This window comes from Cyanistes caeruleus, chromosome 2, assembly GCF_971803275.1.
Source record: "Cyanistes caeruleus chromosome 2, bCyaCae1.hap1.1, whole genome shotgun sequence".
Classification (NCBI taxonomy): domain Eukaryota; kingdom Metazoa; phylum Chordata; class Aves; order Passeriformes; family Paridae; genus Cyanistes; species Cyanistes caeruleus.
This window is the reverse complement of record NC_141702.1, coordinates 35,241,286-35,254,806: the sequence shown is the minus strand read 5'-3', so window position 1 is coordinate 35,254,806 and position 13,521 is coordinate 35,241,286. Positions and strand designations below refer to the sequence as shown.

General features: G+C 41.5%; 1 long non-coding RNA gene across 1 annotated transcript; it reads right to left on the bottom strand.

Moving 5' to 3' along the window:
* Positions 1–1,906: 1,906 nt before the first annotated feature.
* Positions 1,907–12,914, bottom strand: LOC111925758 (uncharacterized). The gene is made up of 5 exons (XR_002862437.2): positions 12,538–12,914; positions 11,333–11,436; positions 9,991–10,147; positions 9,137–9,210; positions 1,907–5,748 (listed from the first exon to the last, which is right to left on the bottom strand). It is a non-coding gene; the product is annotated as an uncharacterized LOC111925758 (long non-coding RNA).
* Positions 12,915–13,521: the final 607 nt, after the last annotated feature.

The window sequence follows — 13,521 nt, the reverse complement described above, 5'->3', positions numbered from 1 at the left end:
CGGTGGGTGAATATAGCAGGAAAATTGATATGAGACACAGAGTAAGATGTTAACTGGTGGGACTTGTGAAAGTCTCCCATGGTCACACAACTTCCTTATCTGAGACCATGTAACTCATGCTCAGGTGTCATGAATCCCAAATTAGGATCCTGATGACTATACCAAATTGTCACCAATGAGTGGCTTAAGTTGCTTAAAGAATCACCATCAAAGCTGTTGTCAAAAGCAGATTTTACTACAAATTTGTGGGAAATGCAACAAAATTTTGTGGCAAGATTTCCATTACTCAGTGCAAAAATAAATCATACAAAGGAAAACAGGCTTGGAATAATTTTAGAATGATCTGTACAGAGACTGGGGATGCAAAGGATAAGGGTCCATAGGGTAAGGGAGACCTTCATGCTGGGACATGAGGTTCATGACACGACCTCCTGCTTCAGAGAGGACCCCTTGACATAGTCTGAGTGTGGCTGAGTCCATCTTACCAGTCCCAGACCTGGTCAACAGTTTATGTCTACAGGGTTTATCAGCACTTAATCATTGGCTAATTTAACATTTTATAAAGTGATTTTGTAGAATTTACTGCCACAACAGTGTCTTATTTACAGATCTGAGAAGGCAAAATTTATGCTATACTTGCCATTGGGTGTTAAAGTCAATTCACACATGCAGGCAGACACAGAGGTGTATATATACATATCTGTATGTACAAACATGCCTGTTAAAAATCCCCCCTGTGGGTCAATGAAACGTGTCAAATGCCTTGGCATTTCTCAGTGGGCGAGGATTGAGACTCAAGGGGTTGGGGGTATCAGCAGAGACCCCATCCTCAGCTTTCAGCAACAGTCCTCCAAGTGTCACACAAGGAGTTCATGAGCTGTAGGAGTGCCCCTCTCAGAGGTGCAGGTTAGACCCACTGCCACCCAGGAGAGCTCAAAGGACCTAACTCAGGAACACTCTTTATAGGGTTGTGAAATGATTTGCTTTAGCTGTCAGTAAGTTTCCATGCTGGGCACAACCCAGGTCAGTAATTATTGGAGTTTCCACAACTCCACCAACAATGGTACTGTTCCACTCAAGCTACAATTGAGGTAGAGAATGCCCCAAGGCTGTCAGGGATGAATGAACATCCCCATTCCCATCCTTCACCTCAGCTAGGCACCAGGAGTTCCTGGTATGGTCAGTGCTGCTTTCACTTTAGCCATGCAAGAGCTTCCGGTGTGGTCAAGGGATGCTCCACTGCCCAACTCATGACACAAATGCCAAATTCCTAACAGCAATTCCAGCAAGCAAAAAGCTGTCCCAAGGGGCAGGGAAGGATGTACCACCACAACTGGGGAGCTCAGAAGTAGGCACTGTTCTCCAAGTGAAGCCTCACCCACGCTGAGCAGAGTCAGGAATGTTCCCACAGTGTTCTGGCAGTGTTCTGTATGAGAACACTCTGAGGAGAACTCATCACCACCACAGAGGAGCTCCATATTGTCTTCCCCCGTACTCCTTCTGGAGAATGTGGCATTTCCTCTACCAGTGTGACAGAGGCTTGACCATAAACAGAACTGAAAGAGCTGTGAAAGCCAACTGGGTCATAAAAATTTTGAATATCCTAGGCTTCATGGGCAGAAAAGAAGATAAGGCAAGCTTTGTGATCTTATTTCCTTGAATCTGTTTCATATTTCACTTTTATTTCCTGGGAAGGAGAGATACAGACAGAACACATTCATCTCTGTCAGGAACAAGTCCAGCCCTCACTAACATAATAGGAGAGGGCCAAGCCAGAACAAGCACTTTTCAGTGTAATTGCTTTGCCTCAGCAATTTCATTTTATCACAGCTGATGTAAGTGAAGGCGAGTGAAAGGGACCTGAGAGCACAGCTAAAAAACGACATAGCACACACAAAAGGCTTCAGCTTTCTCAAAGACAGATAGAGTCTGTCATCTTTATCTGACACTAATTGGGAGCTTTTTCATTATCACTGCCAAATTCTGCCCTTGGCTACTTGCCCATAAATCTTTCTGACATTTTTTAGTGGGAGCTGGAGGCAGATAATCTGAGGGCAGAATCTGATAGGGAGCTGGCAGAAGGACACGGGGGGGCCCCAAAGACTTCCCTTTGGAATTCTTCCCTTGCCCTGACTCAGGCACATCTGATAGCTGCAATGGCACCAGTGCAGGCTTTTCCCTGTGTCTGGGTTGAAAGGGAGTGCATGAGGTTTGGTAGTTTTGAGAGAGATTGGATTCAGCTTTAATTTTATTTTATTTGCTTGGCAACTTTTGGAGTTGGGCTGGAGAGAGGCTGCTCGCTGTAACACCATTGTTTGCACTGGGATTGCAGTGGAGTTTGAAAGTGCTTACACTTTTGGAGAGCTTTACAACTACTTTCAAATACCTCATGCAAATCATATACTCAGGAAGGGACAGAGTGTAGTGATTCTGACCAAGAGGCCACTGTACTTCAAGCAGCTGGTGGGTCCACACAGAAGGTAACCTGGATGTCTATACAGGCTGAAACCAAAACTCTAAAGAGCAAACATGTCTGAAACAAACAACATCATATAATGGAAAAGGCTCATCAACTCAGGCAAAAAATGTGGATGCATGGACCAGAAAGGGGATTTTAAGGTTATTTTGAGCACAGGATGAGGTTTAGCCTTATTTTAGCACTTCTTTCTCTAGTAAAGATGCAAATGAATTCACAACCCTTAATTTCCACAGCAGAGCTAAAATGTTGCAACATGCAGAGAGGCACTTTTAAACTACCAGAAACCCAATAGGGAAATAGTAATATAATTAAATAAGAGCACTCCACTGTGCAAATGGGCTGGCCATAAATCCATCTTGTTTGGTTTCTGAGTGTCCACACAGTTAGTCACAGGTTTGCTTTAAAAATTACGTGTCTAAATTGAAGCCTGCTAAATGGTGGAACAAATAGCAGTTAGGAGAAGGAGGCTCTGCTGTCCACCCACATTTACATTTCTCCGTGCCTCACGGATTGATCTGCATACATACAAGTGCGGGTACTTGTCGGGGTGAGACACTGCTGGCTTGGTTCTTTTCCCCAGGACCGAGATTGATGAGAGAGAGACCTGTTTCCTCTTGTTCAGGCTCAGTTGTCTATTCTTTCTTATCTATATTACATATTTACAGAGTACAAGGAGCTATATACACTAGGGTAACAAGGTGCAAAATGGCTGAAGAAGTATCTCTTCAAGGTATTTTAAGTGTGAAACCATCCAATAATGAACTGCCAAGTAACTTATTTCCATTACTAACCCTAAAACCCAACACCTGTGTCCTGCAATGTGGATTCTTTCATCCAATCCCCTAATATTACCCAAAAGCTCTAGAAGAAGGACAAGAAGAAGGAGAGAAGGATAACACCCCAAATCCTCTATGTTGTCACTTATTCATTAATATAACTTAAACTCTAAACTCTTTCTCACCCAGTGACTTAATATAATTCTATCTAATTTACACACTCATATTCTCAGTTCCTCTACTTAGTTCTAGAAGCTTTTTCCAGGGTTTTAAGTTAAATTCAGCGTTTTCTTGAGAGCCAGAGCTTGTCAGCACAGATAAGGGAGTATTTCCTGTGCCTCTGACTCCAACAAGTACTGGCAATGGAAGGATAAGTGTCATGCTGGAAAGACAAGTAGCATTGGACAACATGCCATTGCTATTGTTTGGTCATCCCTAGTCATTTTCTGATTTCAATTTTGTGTTAAATGCCTGACTTCATACATTGGCTTATATATTACAACAGGAATTGGGGGACAAATTATTACATTGATTGCATTACTTTGCTGTAATGCAAAGTTATGTTACTTTGTACAGAACAGGCTGGAGGGCAGAACCAGGTAAGGATATTATTATGTCTATGTGACTGCACTTCACAGGAAGCCCAAAGATGAATCAATGCCCTCTGGCAGGTTTTGTGTGAACACAGACTGAAAAGATGATCCCTGCCTTCAAGTGCAATTTAGCTTCAAGGATATTTTTACCTGAGCTCAGCCTGGAGCAGCAGTGATAGAAGATTCTTGCCAGGTGATGGAACTGGAGAGGTCTCAGTTCACATCCTGGCCCATTAGTACATAAATTATCATGACACTTCTTCTGGTTTCCACAGTGGGTTTATCATCCTATGTGAGACACTCAGAGGCCTGGAGAGATGTCCTCTGACAAGGACACGACAGATTCTGCAAAGCCAATATCACTAATCTCTTGGAAAGAAAACTCACATGCTGTACCGCCACCAGGGATACCTAAGAATCTTTGGGACTGTAGCAGGGCGAGGGGTAAAGGGAAAAAAATGGAAACACTTCACAAGAAGATGAGATTCTTGCTGCTGTGCAGGCTATCAGTCCCTGCCAGAGCCCATTAACAATTTTTTTCAGTCCTTGGTCCATCCCATTACAGATCTCAATGGAAGTGCTGTAAGTTTTGTATCAGCTCCTCCACAGAGACAGGGTGACTCCAGCCTTCCTTTTGGCAGCAGCAGAAGCGTAGGTCAGGAAATCATCATCCACGCCAGTTCACGTCATTTACAGTCTGTGCTGCCAGCTCCCTGATTTTCAGGTCAAAAGATGAGTAAAAAGCAAGGAGTGAGGTAAAACAATGTATTGCAGTGAAAGTGGAAGCTGGGAAGAGGCTAAAAATACTGTGGCAGATCTATGAAAAAAAAGAGAAGAACTACAGAGCTGCTGTGGACTTGGGGGAGGCTTGTCCAGGGGTAGGGGTCCAGGATGCCACAGTGTGGATAATGTATAAGGAGGAAACAACAACAACATTGCCCTGAGATTATTATGATGGAAGTACAGGGAAAACCTGGTCTCATATGAATATATTTTTTTGATTAGTTCAAAGACATTTTCTGTTGTACTAAATACAGAATATTAATGGAGTAAATACCTGTTGCCATTCACCCAGGCTCATTATGCACAGCTTTATTTTAAGAGTGCTTTTTGTCATCTAATAATTTGTGTTCCATTGTTAGATTGGGGCTTATGAAATAAAGGATGACCTTTTTTTCTGCACTCTAGGTCCTGTATTACAGTTTATTATTGAGAAAAATTGAAGATGCACTTGGTAAAGAAAACAGCCCAGACCAGACTCCAGAACAGACACTTTTTTCCTTCAGTGTCTTTAACTCAATCTTTTAATTTTCAAATCTTTCAGACCTAATTATATACTAATGCTACCAGCTTTAAGTTACAAATCTAAATCACTAACACTACAAGGATGACTGACAAATGTGTTCTGGAATGAGTTTCCTGCTTTTCCTTCTTCAAACTTATACACATTTGTCAGTGGGAGACAGAAGGGGGAAAAAAAATCAAGCCAAAGTACGTTGTGTCACTGAAGATTGTCTTTCATGGAGACAAAAGCTACTCATATACAGAGTAAGCTTTAGTGATACATATGTATTTATACAGAACTAGCTAATAACTACAACTAGCTAATAGCTGTTGATTTTGGTTTTAATGAAAGGCATTCATTTTAATCTTTCCTTACTAGCATTAACAAAAATCAGCCCCAGTAAAGCATTGTTGCTGCTCAAATCTGTTGCTCAAGATCTCATCCTGTTCCGCTTCAGGCTCAAACCCATTGTACATCAGTGTGTAACAGCTCACCGGAAAATCATGGATAAGGTATGGATGGCACATGAAGTATTGCAGGTCAGATTATTTGTACAAACCTCACTTACATGTTATGAAAGTGGAGTCCATTCCTTCTGGTGTAAATTTCCAGTATCTGTTTCAAAATTAATTAAGGATGTTACCATCATCTGGTGTAATGTCTTGGATGCCTTTCTGTATTCCCTAAAAACTGACTAATTTCTCATGCCTACAGAGTTCTGCCAGTGAGGACTCTTAGCTTCTAGTTGCAGGGGTCCCTAATCCATTCCTCAGCACTAGCCAAGCCCAGCTTTTCCCTGCTTCTCTTTCCTCTCTTAACAACCAATTTTTATACATATTTTTTAAATAAAATCATCTTATTTTGGATTTTGAGAACAGTGAGGTTTGACTCTTTTGTTTTCAGGTACATACTACTTTTGTAATGTTCACTTTAGCAGTGTGTAGTGAGAATTAGGCTGGCAGAGTTTTAATTTTGTGTCATCTTGCCACAAATGCCTTGCTCATGAACAGCAGCTCTGCAATCTTAAAGCAGCAGTAAACAGCATGTCGTGCAGTGGCTGCTTAAAACACTTACCAGGGGCTCAGTCCAAGCCATGTTTAAACCAAAAAAATCCATGCCAAAATTTAGAACGTGGGAGGTTAAGAGTCTTACTTTATTTTGACAATTCTTTGGCATTCTATTTTTTCTGCTGACTGCAGTTTATACACAGATGTTCTGGGAGGAATAAAACACAGAGAGAAGGTACACAGGCAGTGACAGTTCACTGTCTCTTCTGATACAAGAATCAGGTGGCAGCAGATGACAATAGCAGGTGGTAAATAGCAGATCCAGAATGAATAGAAGCCCTCTTTAAATTTGGTTGAAGCTGTCTGACATAATCATGAGTTTGGGGGGAAGACTGACAGACAGACTGCATAAAAATAAATATGAAAAAAGGGACACAGCTCTCCCTTGAGAAACAAAGCATGCACTTAAAAGAAAACAGTAGTTTTCTTAGCCCAGGCAAGGCATGCCTGTCTGGCAGGGAGAATTTATGCACAGCCATTGCCCCCTGAGGATGCCAAGGACCAGTGAGGAAGATGAGTCCCATCCAAAACCTTTACTGCCTTTGCCTGTGGGCTCTCTAGGGGCAGAGATCTGGCCAGGACGATGTCCCTGAGCCAGTTTATTATTTGCAGAGGGTGTGCTTGGAGCTAGGCTGAAGCAAAGAGCAGTGTGAGAGCACCCAGGTGCAGCTGGAAAATCAGATGCCTTGGCTTTTCTGCAGGGAGTCCATGTGACAGATGTGCTGACACCAACATGTTTTGTGTGACAGCAGGATGTGAAGAGGCTCACGCTTGGTTAAAGAAAAATGGGGGATGTCTGCATTTTTTTGTGATCTCAAAGTTGCTAATAAGCAGGAAAGCACTTATTGTGTCTCAGCATAGCTTAGCAGGGTGCACTCCTCAAGAAAATTAGAGGCCTTGACATTACCCTTCCCAGGTCTACACACCCACGGGCTGCTAATTACTGACAGTCTGCAAAAGGGTTGGCATAGAGAACACCTTCAAATTGCAAACAGGCACTTCCCATTACTGCCAGCACAGAAATCATCAGGATTCAGGCTACCCTGTGCTGTAAAGCTTTTCTGAAAGCTCATGCTGAATCTGTTCAACTTTTCCTGGATTTACAGCACTAACTTTTAGATGGTTTAGGACAATTTTTTATACATGGCTCATTTGCTCTGTTGCTCTGTGGACAATTTTTGAAAGATCCTGGAAACTTTTTCACACTTGTTGGAAACAACACATATGGGGAACTTCACGGTTTAAACAGGAAGCTTTGCAAACACATCTTCTACCAGTTTGTTGTGGTACAATAAATAGTAAAGAATCTGAAAATATCAAAAGGGAAATAAAAAGCACCAGCAGCCAGCAGCTCAAGTGTTGCCATGCTAATACTTGTAAATTCTAAATAAATAAAACAATGGTTCTCATTTTAGCTAATCATTGTGCTAGCAATGCTCAATTAGTCTAATAAATTGCTAGGAAAACAACTCAAAGCATCCATGCAATGATGCCTTTGTCTCTCCCTCCCAGGCTTTTCACTTGCACAAATTTATTAAATTAAGACATAAAGCATGCATAATGATTCTTGGAAGGCAACTGCTGATTTGCATTGAAAAATCAAACAAATAAATATATTTTGTATTGATTCAGGGTTAAGAAAGGGCTGCAGTGTCATATTGGGTTGGATAGGCTGTATAATACAAAATTTAAAGACAGAATGGATTGAAGGAGCTGCCTGGACAATTGAGTCTATGAGTTAGGCTCAAGATGGACTCAATGAGGCTGTAGGGCCAGCTGAAGGATTGAGACTGTGCCACAGGACTGATTTCTGTGAATGCATGTGGGGGTTTATGAGCCTAAAAAACCCAAGGTAACAAGAGTAAGTTAAAGAGCACTGTTAAGGTTGGGAAGCCAAGCAAAGAGAATTCAGGATCTGCCAAGACTGATGTCATTGGCATATAATACACCCCATGTCAGTCCCTCAGGATGTGTTCATACACCAGTTTCCCATAGGACCCTTACTAAACACACCATTTCAGACCTGAACAGGACTCACAGACACAGAGTAACTCTTCAGCCCTTGTTCTGTTACAGGAGGAGGATGAAGGACACTACTGTGGCCAGACCATGCTGGAGGCTTATCCCATCCTTCCTGCTGCTGTCCAGAAGTGCCAAGTGAGTCATACAACCTCACTTCTCAGTGACTATCACCAGCTGACTGCTCCTCAGCTCATGGTGCCTGGGACCTGATTTACAGAAGTACCAAGCACTTTGGAAGACAAGCTAAATCAGGCAGAGCTGCACCAGGTGAACCAAGGGCAATTCTATCATTGATTTCAGCAGGGTCAAACTCAGAGCAGCTCCTCCATTTCTTTCCAAACCTGAATTTGAGCAGGAACCACAGAGGAATAAGGGAGGAATGGAAAGATGGGCACTGAAAAATACAGAATGTGCAATTGTCTCTCTCTGTACAAAGCCATCCTATCTAGCTGGGAAATGAAACCATCTGAGAATGCCTCAGCAGAGAGCCATGTGCAAAAAATCAAAATAATGGGATTCACCTGCCTTAACTTAGGTGTTTAAAAGACTGATGTTTGAGCCACTGTATAATCCCATAATAATGGAGAGAAATACGTAGCTCTGATACTCTAAGCCAAGTGTTGTCTAAGACCTGTTGCCTGACCTGTTCCTCTTGACTGTAGTGGGACACTAAAGGCATTTTTGGTTTACTATCTGCTTTGATACAGCGAAAGAGCAAAGCAGATGGTGCTGAAACCCCAATGTCCACTCCAGGTCCATATGGGGTTTGGTTTGGACTTGATTTAGTCTGGCTCCCCTAGGGCAGCTATCCTACCTAGGGCAGCTATTCCCCCATAAGCACATTTCAAAATTGCTTGAAGGATTCATTTAGATCACTGTGCCTTTCTAGAGATAGAGGGACATTTGATGCATACCTGGAACAGAGCTTTTGGTTCAATTTCCTCTCGAAGGAATTCAGCTAAGCAGAACAACTTCTCCAAGAACTGAGCTGACAACAGACACAAGGATGAGATTTGCTTTAAAACTGCATCATTGCACAGATCCTAAATACTGCTGTGTATGCATCATATCAACTCAGACTCAGATATTTAATTTTCAGATAAGTGAATGTTGGGCTTAGTGACACAGATAATAAAACCCAATCATATTATTTTAACAAAATCAATCAAAACTATTTACATAGCTTCAATTATCACAGATCCTTTTGAAATGCTGTTTGTTCAACAGATCATAAAATTTGCAGAGAACAAAATGAAAACACAGAAATGGTATCTTTCACTAGAAATTAATCAGCTACAGGGGATTACTAGTCAAACTGCAGGCTATCATTATAGAGTAACTTTTCCTACAAACATAAAAAGCAAACTCCTAATTCAGAGACTTATAAATATCAGCATCTTAAGCGTGATTGGAAGGAAAGACTCTTGACTGAATACAGAGAACAGTCAAATACAGATGTGGTGCAATTTCTCTTTTTGTTTTCTTAGATGTAGTGGGAATATGCACAAATTAGTGTGACACTAAAGTCTCTTCCTTTATATTCACTGCAAATTCCCTGGGGAAATTCTGGCTTTGATCACAAAAGACCCCTTCATCATACTCAGCAGGGCCTAGATTTGTTCCTAAGCTTCCCGTTCTAAGAATTAATGTCTTTGGAACAGATTCCTTAAAACATTGCAGGACCTGTATCCTTTGAGCAGAAATATCTACAAACTCCCTGCTTAAGCTTTTCAATATGTCCATTAGTACAAAATATTTAACATCTTACATGGCTGCTCTTGCTTATGACAGCATGAGTGAGGACATGCAGAGCTTTTCCATTCTCATCAGACATATCAAAAAACACACGAGTTCTCAGATACTTGTTCTGGTTACTTGGGTTATGCATTCCTGTGCTGATTCTTGAAGGGAAGGTGAATAGTGTACTGTAAAGCCAGAGGAAAGGGAAAATACATTTATGAGGGAAATTTATACTCAAGAAAAAAACAAATATTTTCCTGAAAAAATTGTTTTAGCTTTATTTACAGTTACTCCAATAGTAAATTTTGAATAAAATGATGGAACTGCATGGAGACAAGCATGACTCTTTCTTCCAACCACCAAACCATTAATGTAAGCAAAAAGGAAAATATTTTTAAATTGCCCCCTGTAATGTCGAACAATAATTGCAGATAATATAGACTTCTCAGATGTTTGGCTTGGTCACTTATGTGGCCCTGGGCTAAAGCTTGTAGAGAAGATGACTGTAAAGCCAGAATAAGTGGAAAAGACATCTGTTTATGAGTGAGAAGAAAGGAAACCCAAGTAGTGGACTACACAAAGGGCTCAAAGTGGCTCTGTGGAAGGCAGCTAAACCTCCAGTGGAAGCAGGAGAGCTCTGGCCAAGCTGGGAAAGGCAGCGGTTGGAGGTTCAGTGACTCACAACCATTTGGTTTGCTTTGAAAATGGCCCCATGATCAGATGTGTCCCATAACCATTGCATTGCATTGCCACTGTATCTGAACAGATTACTGGCCAGTAATAGCTGGCCATGGCCAGTGTTGCCTACACTCAGAGGTTACCCTTGTTCTCTCTGGGGAAGAGGTCTCTGTCCTAGAAACCTTCCCAACAAAGCAGTGCTTAGCTGACATATCCAGGCAGGCAATCAAAAGCTACTGGGAAGAACCAGGGCCAGTTATGTTATTCTAAGGAATATGATTAATTTTATACCCTGACAGAAGTTCATGCATTGAACAAACCCCAGCTGTCACATTTTATCAGCTATTTCTGCTCTCAAACAATGGTATTATTCCAACTCAGTTGCAGAGTGTGAATGTAAATCCTGAAGTGCTGAATTCATCTTCACGCCTTTAATGAGAATACTCAGTCAGTGTTTTCCTATTGCATTTTATTTTTCTGTTTTTCTTTAATTTGTTTGTCCTTGGAACTTCAAAATGTCTATGAACATTCTCCTATAAACAGTTTCTAAGCGAACCCTGACGATTATTTCTGTCTGTCTTCCCAGCCATGTAGGCAGTAGATATCTTCAATCTAAAACCCTGAGCACTTGAAAGATTCCCCAATGCTTCTACTGGGATGTATAACATGGCACACTGGCATTGTCCACTCACTGTGGTTAACACAGGCTCAGGTTCCTGGAGCATTTTGACATTTCATTTTTGCATACAGCGTTTTACATGAGCTGATGCCTTGGAGTGGCTACCTAGAACAGAAGCTAGACAAGATTAAGAGAATAAAGTGAGTATTTATTAAAGGCCTTCAATAGGTACACCTTGGGCAGTCAAAAGCCTCCGAAGAGGGGCTACACCCAAGATGGACAACTGTCATGAATTTTTTAGACAATTATAAGTTTGGTCTATTTACATATCAGGGATTAATCCTCCAATTACAGCTTCAGGTAATGAAATAATATACCCCCAGTTTGTTCCTCCCCTAATTCATTTTTGTTTATACTTTTCAGGGCCTGGGGCAGTAGGGTGTCCTTGAGTTACAGGCCTAGAAGAATTGTTTTATCTGAATAGACAGGGAGAACAGTAGCTGACAAGCTATGGAGTTTTAGAGTTATACCCTAAAGCAGTACAGAATTTGAAAAATATAAAAGCTAAAATCCTAAGGCATCAGAGCCATCCAATGGTATAAAGCTTCTTGGAATGACAAATAGAAGGGAAATTTTGTAAATCCTGACAAATTCAATGTTTTGGTTTAGAGTGTGATTCAATATACAGCTCTGAACAGGAGTGGAGAAATGAAATATAGTACAGAGGGAAGAAGTCATGTGGTAATATGAGGAAGACCAGGAAAACTTCAAGATGCTACTGGTCAACAAGCCAGTGAAGCTAGAGATCCTTGCACAACTTCCTTAAATTCTCAGCTAGATCAGTTGGACTAAGGAAAGCAATATGGATGTGTTCTGCCAAGTCCAAAGCTTTTCACAAGCCTTTTTTTCAGAGCATAAAACAATTCAGACCCATGTTGCTGCTTTTAACTGTGAGCAGTTGAATCTGACCCTTTTTCCTCCAGCTCCCACAGTGGTGACTGCTTCTCTCCACCACACCAGCACAAGGACACTTTTCTTGGTTTGAAAAAAAGATAGGTGTCTGCTAAGGAAGGTAGAAACCTCCCTTGAAATAAATAAAAATATAAACCACCCAACCCTCCTTCAAAATATCATAATCTTGAAATCAAGATGCTCTCATGCAAAGATATGGGAATAGGAACAACAGTTCTTTACTAAAGAAATTAAAATAAAAATGCAGTAGTACAAAAAAAAAGAAAACTGACAAAAAAACAACCTATGACAGAGTCAGAATACAACCTGGTGCTGTTGGTCAGTGTGTTGGTAGCAGTCTGATTAAATGATGGCTGCAGTTCTCATGCAGTGACAGATGTGGTTCTGTTGAAGCAGTGATCATGTAGAAGGATGTAGTTCTCCTCTGAAGGTCCAGTGCTGGTGTAGATGAGTCTGGTCTTCCTCTGGGATCCAGTGGAGAAAGGCTGCCTGTGGTGTTCCAAGTCTCAGATTATATCCAGGTAGGAATGCTTGGCTCCTCCCCCTGGGCAGAACATTTCACAGTAAGATGATGTCATTTTATCCGTCATGCAGTGAGACTCAATGGCCCCTTAAAAGAAGATATCCCCCTGCAAGGAAGATGGGTCGTGGAAGAGGTAAAGAACACTGCCCCACCTGGTTTCAACACATGGTAACAGAATACATGCTTTTGGTTACATCTTGCATCACAATCCAAGACAAGCTGCTGACCCCAGAACAACTGTGCAAAGAAGCAGGACTGCACAGTTAGTTTATTGAGGTTGTCCCTTGGGATGTGGCTTGCTCTTAAAGGCAAGTTATCCGGGATCCATACCACCACTTTCCTAACCTGCATAACCCACAATTAGCCAGAAGAATATAACTGCTGCTTGAGAAATCAACATCCATTTATATACTTCTTACCACTCTTTCCTTTAAGGCATCTCAAACATCAAGGCACTTCATACCTTATCCACACCGCAAAGGTTTAGCTCAATAACTCCTAATACACATTTGAAGTACATTGTATATTTGAGGAATGATATATGCTTCTGAAAATCAGAAAAGACTTGAGTCCAGCTACCATTTCCAGGCAAGAAAATGAGTACAGGAAGGTGCAGCAGCAGCAGCAGGCCAGGAGAGAGAGAGGACAGCTTGGAGCAGCATGGGACATGTACCTGAAGTCACAAGAGACAAAACTGGAAAGGGAAACATCAAAGTGGAAGTGCTCATTTATAGCAATGAACCCAGGTTGTCATGGGCCAAGTTCTT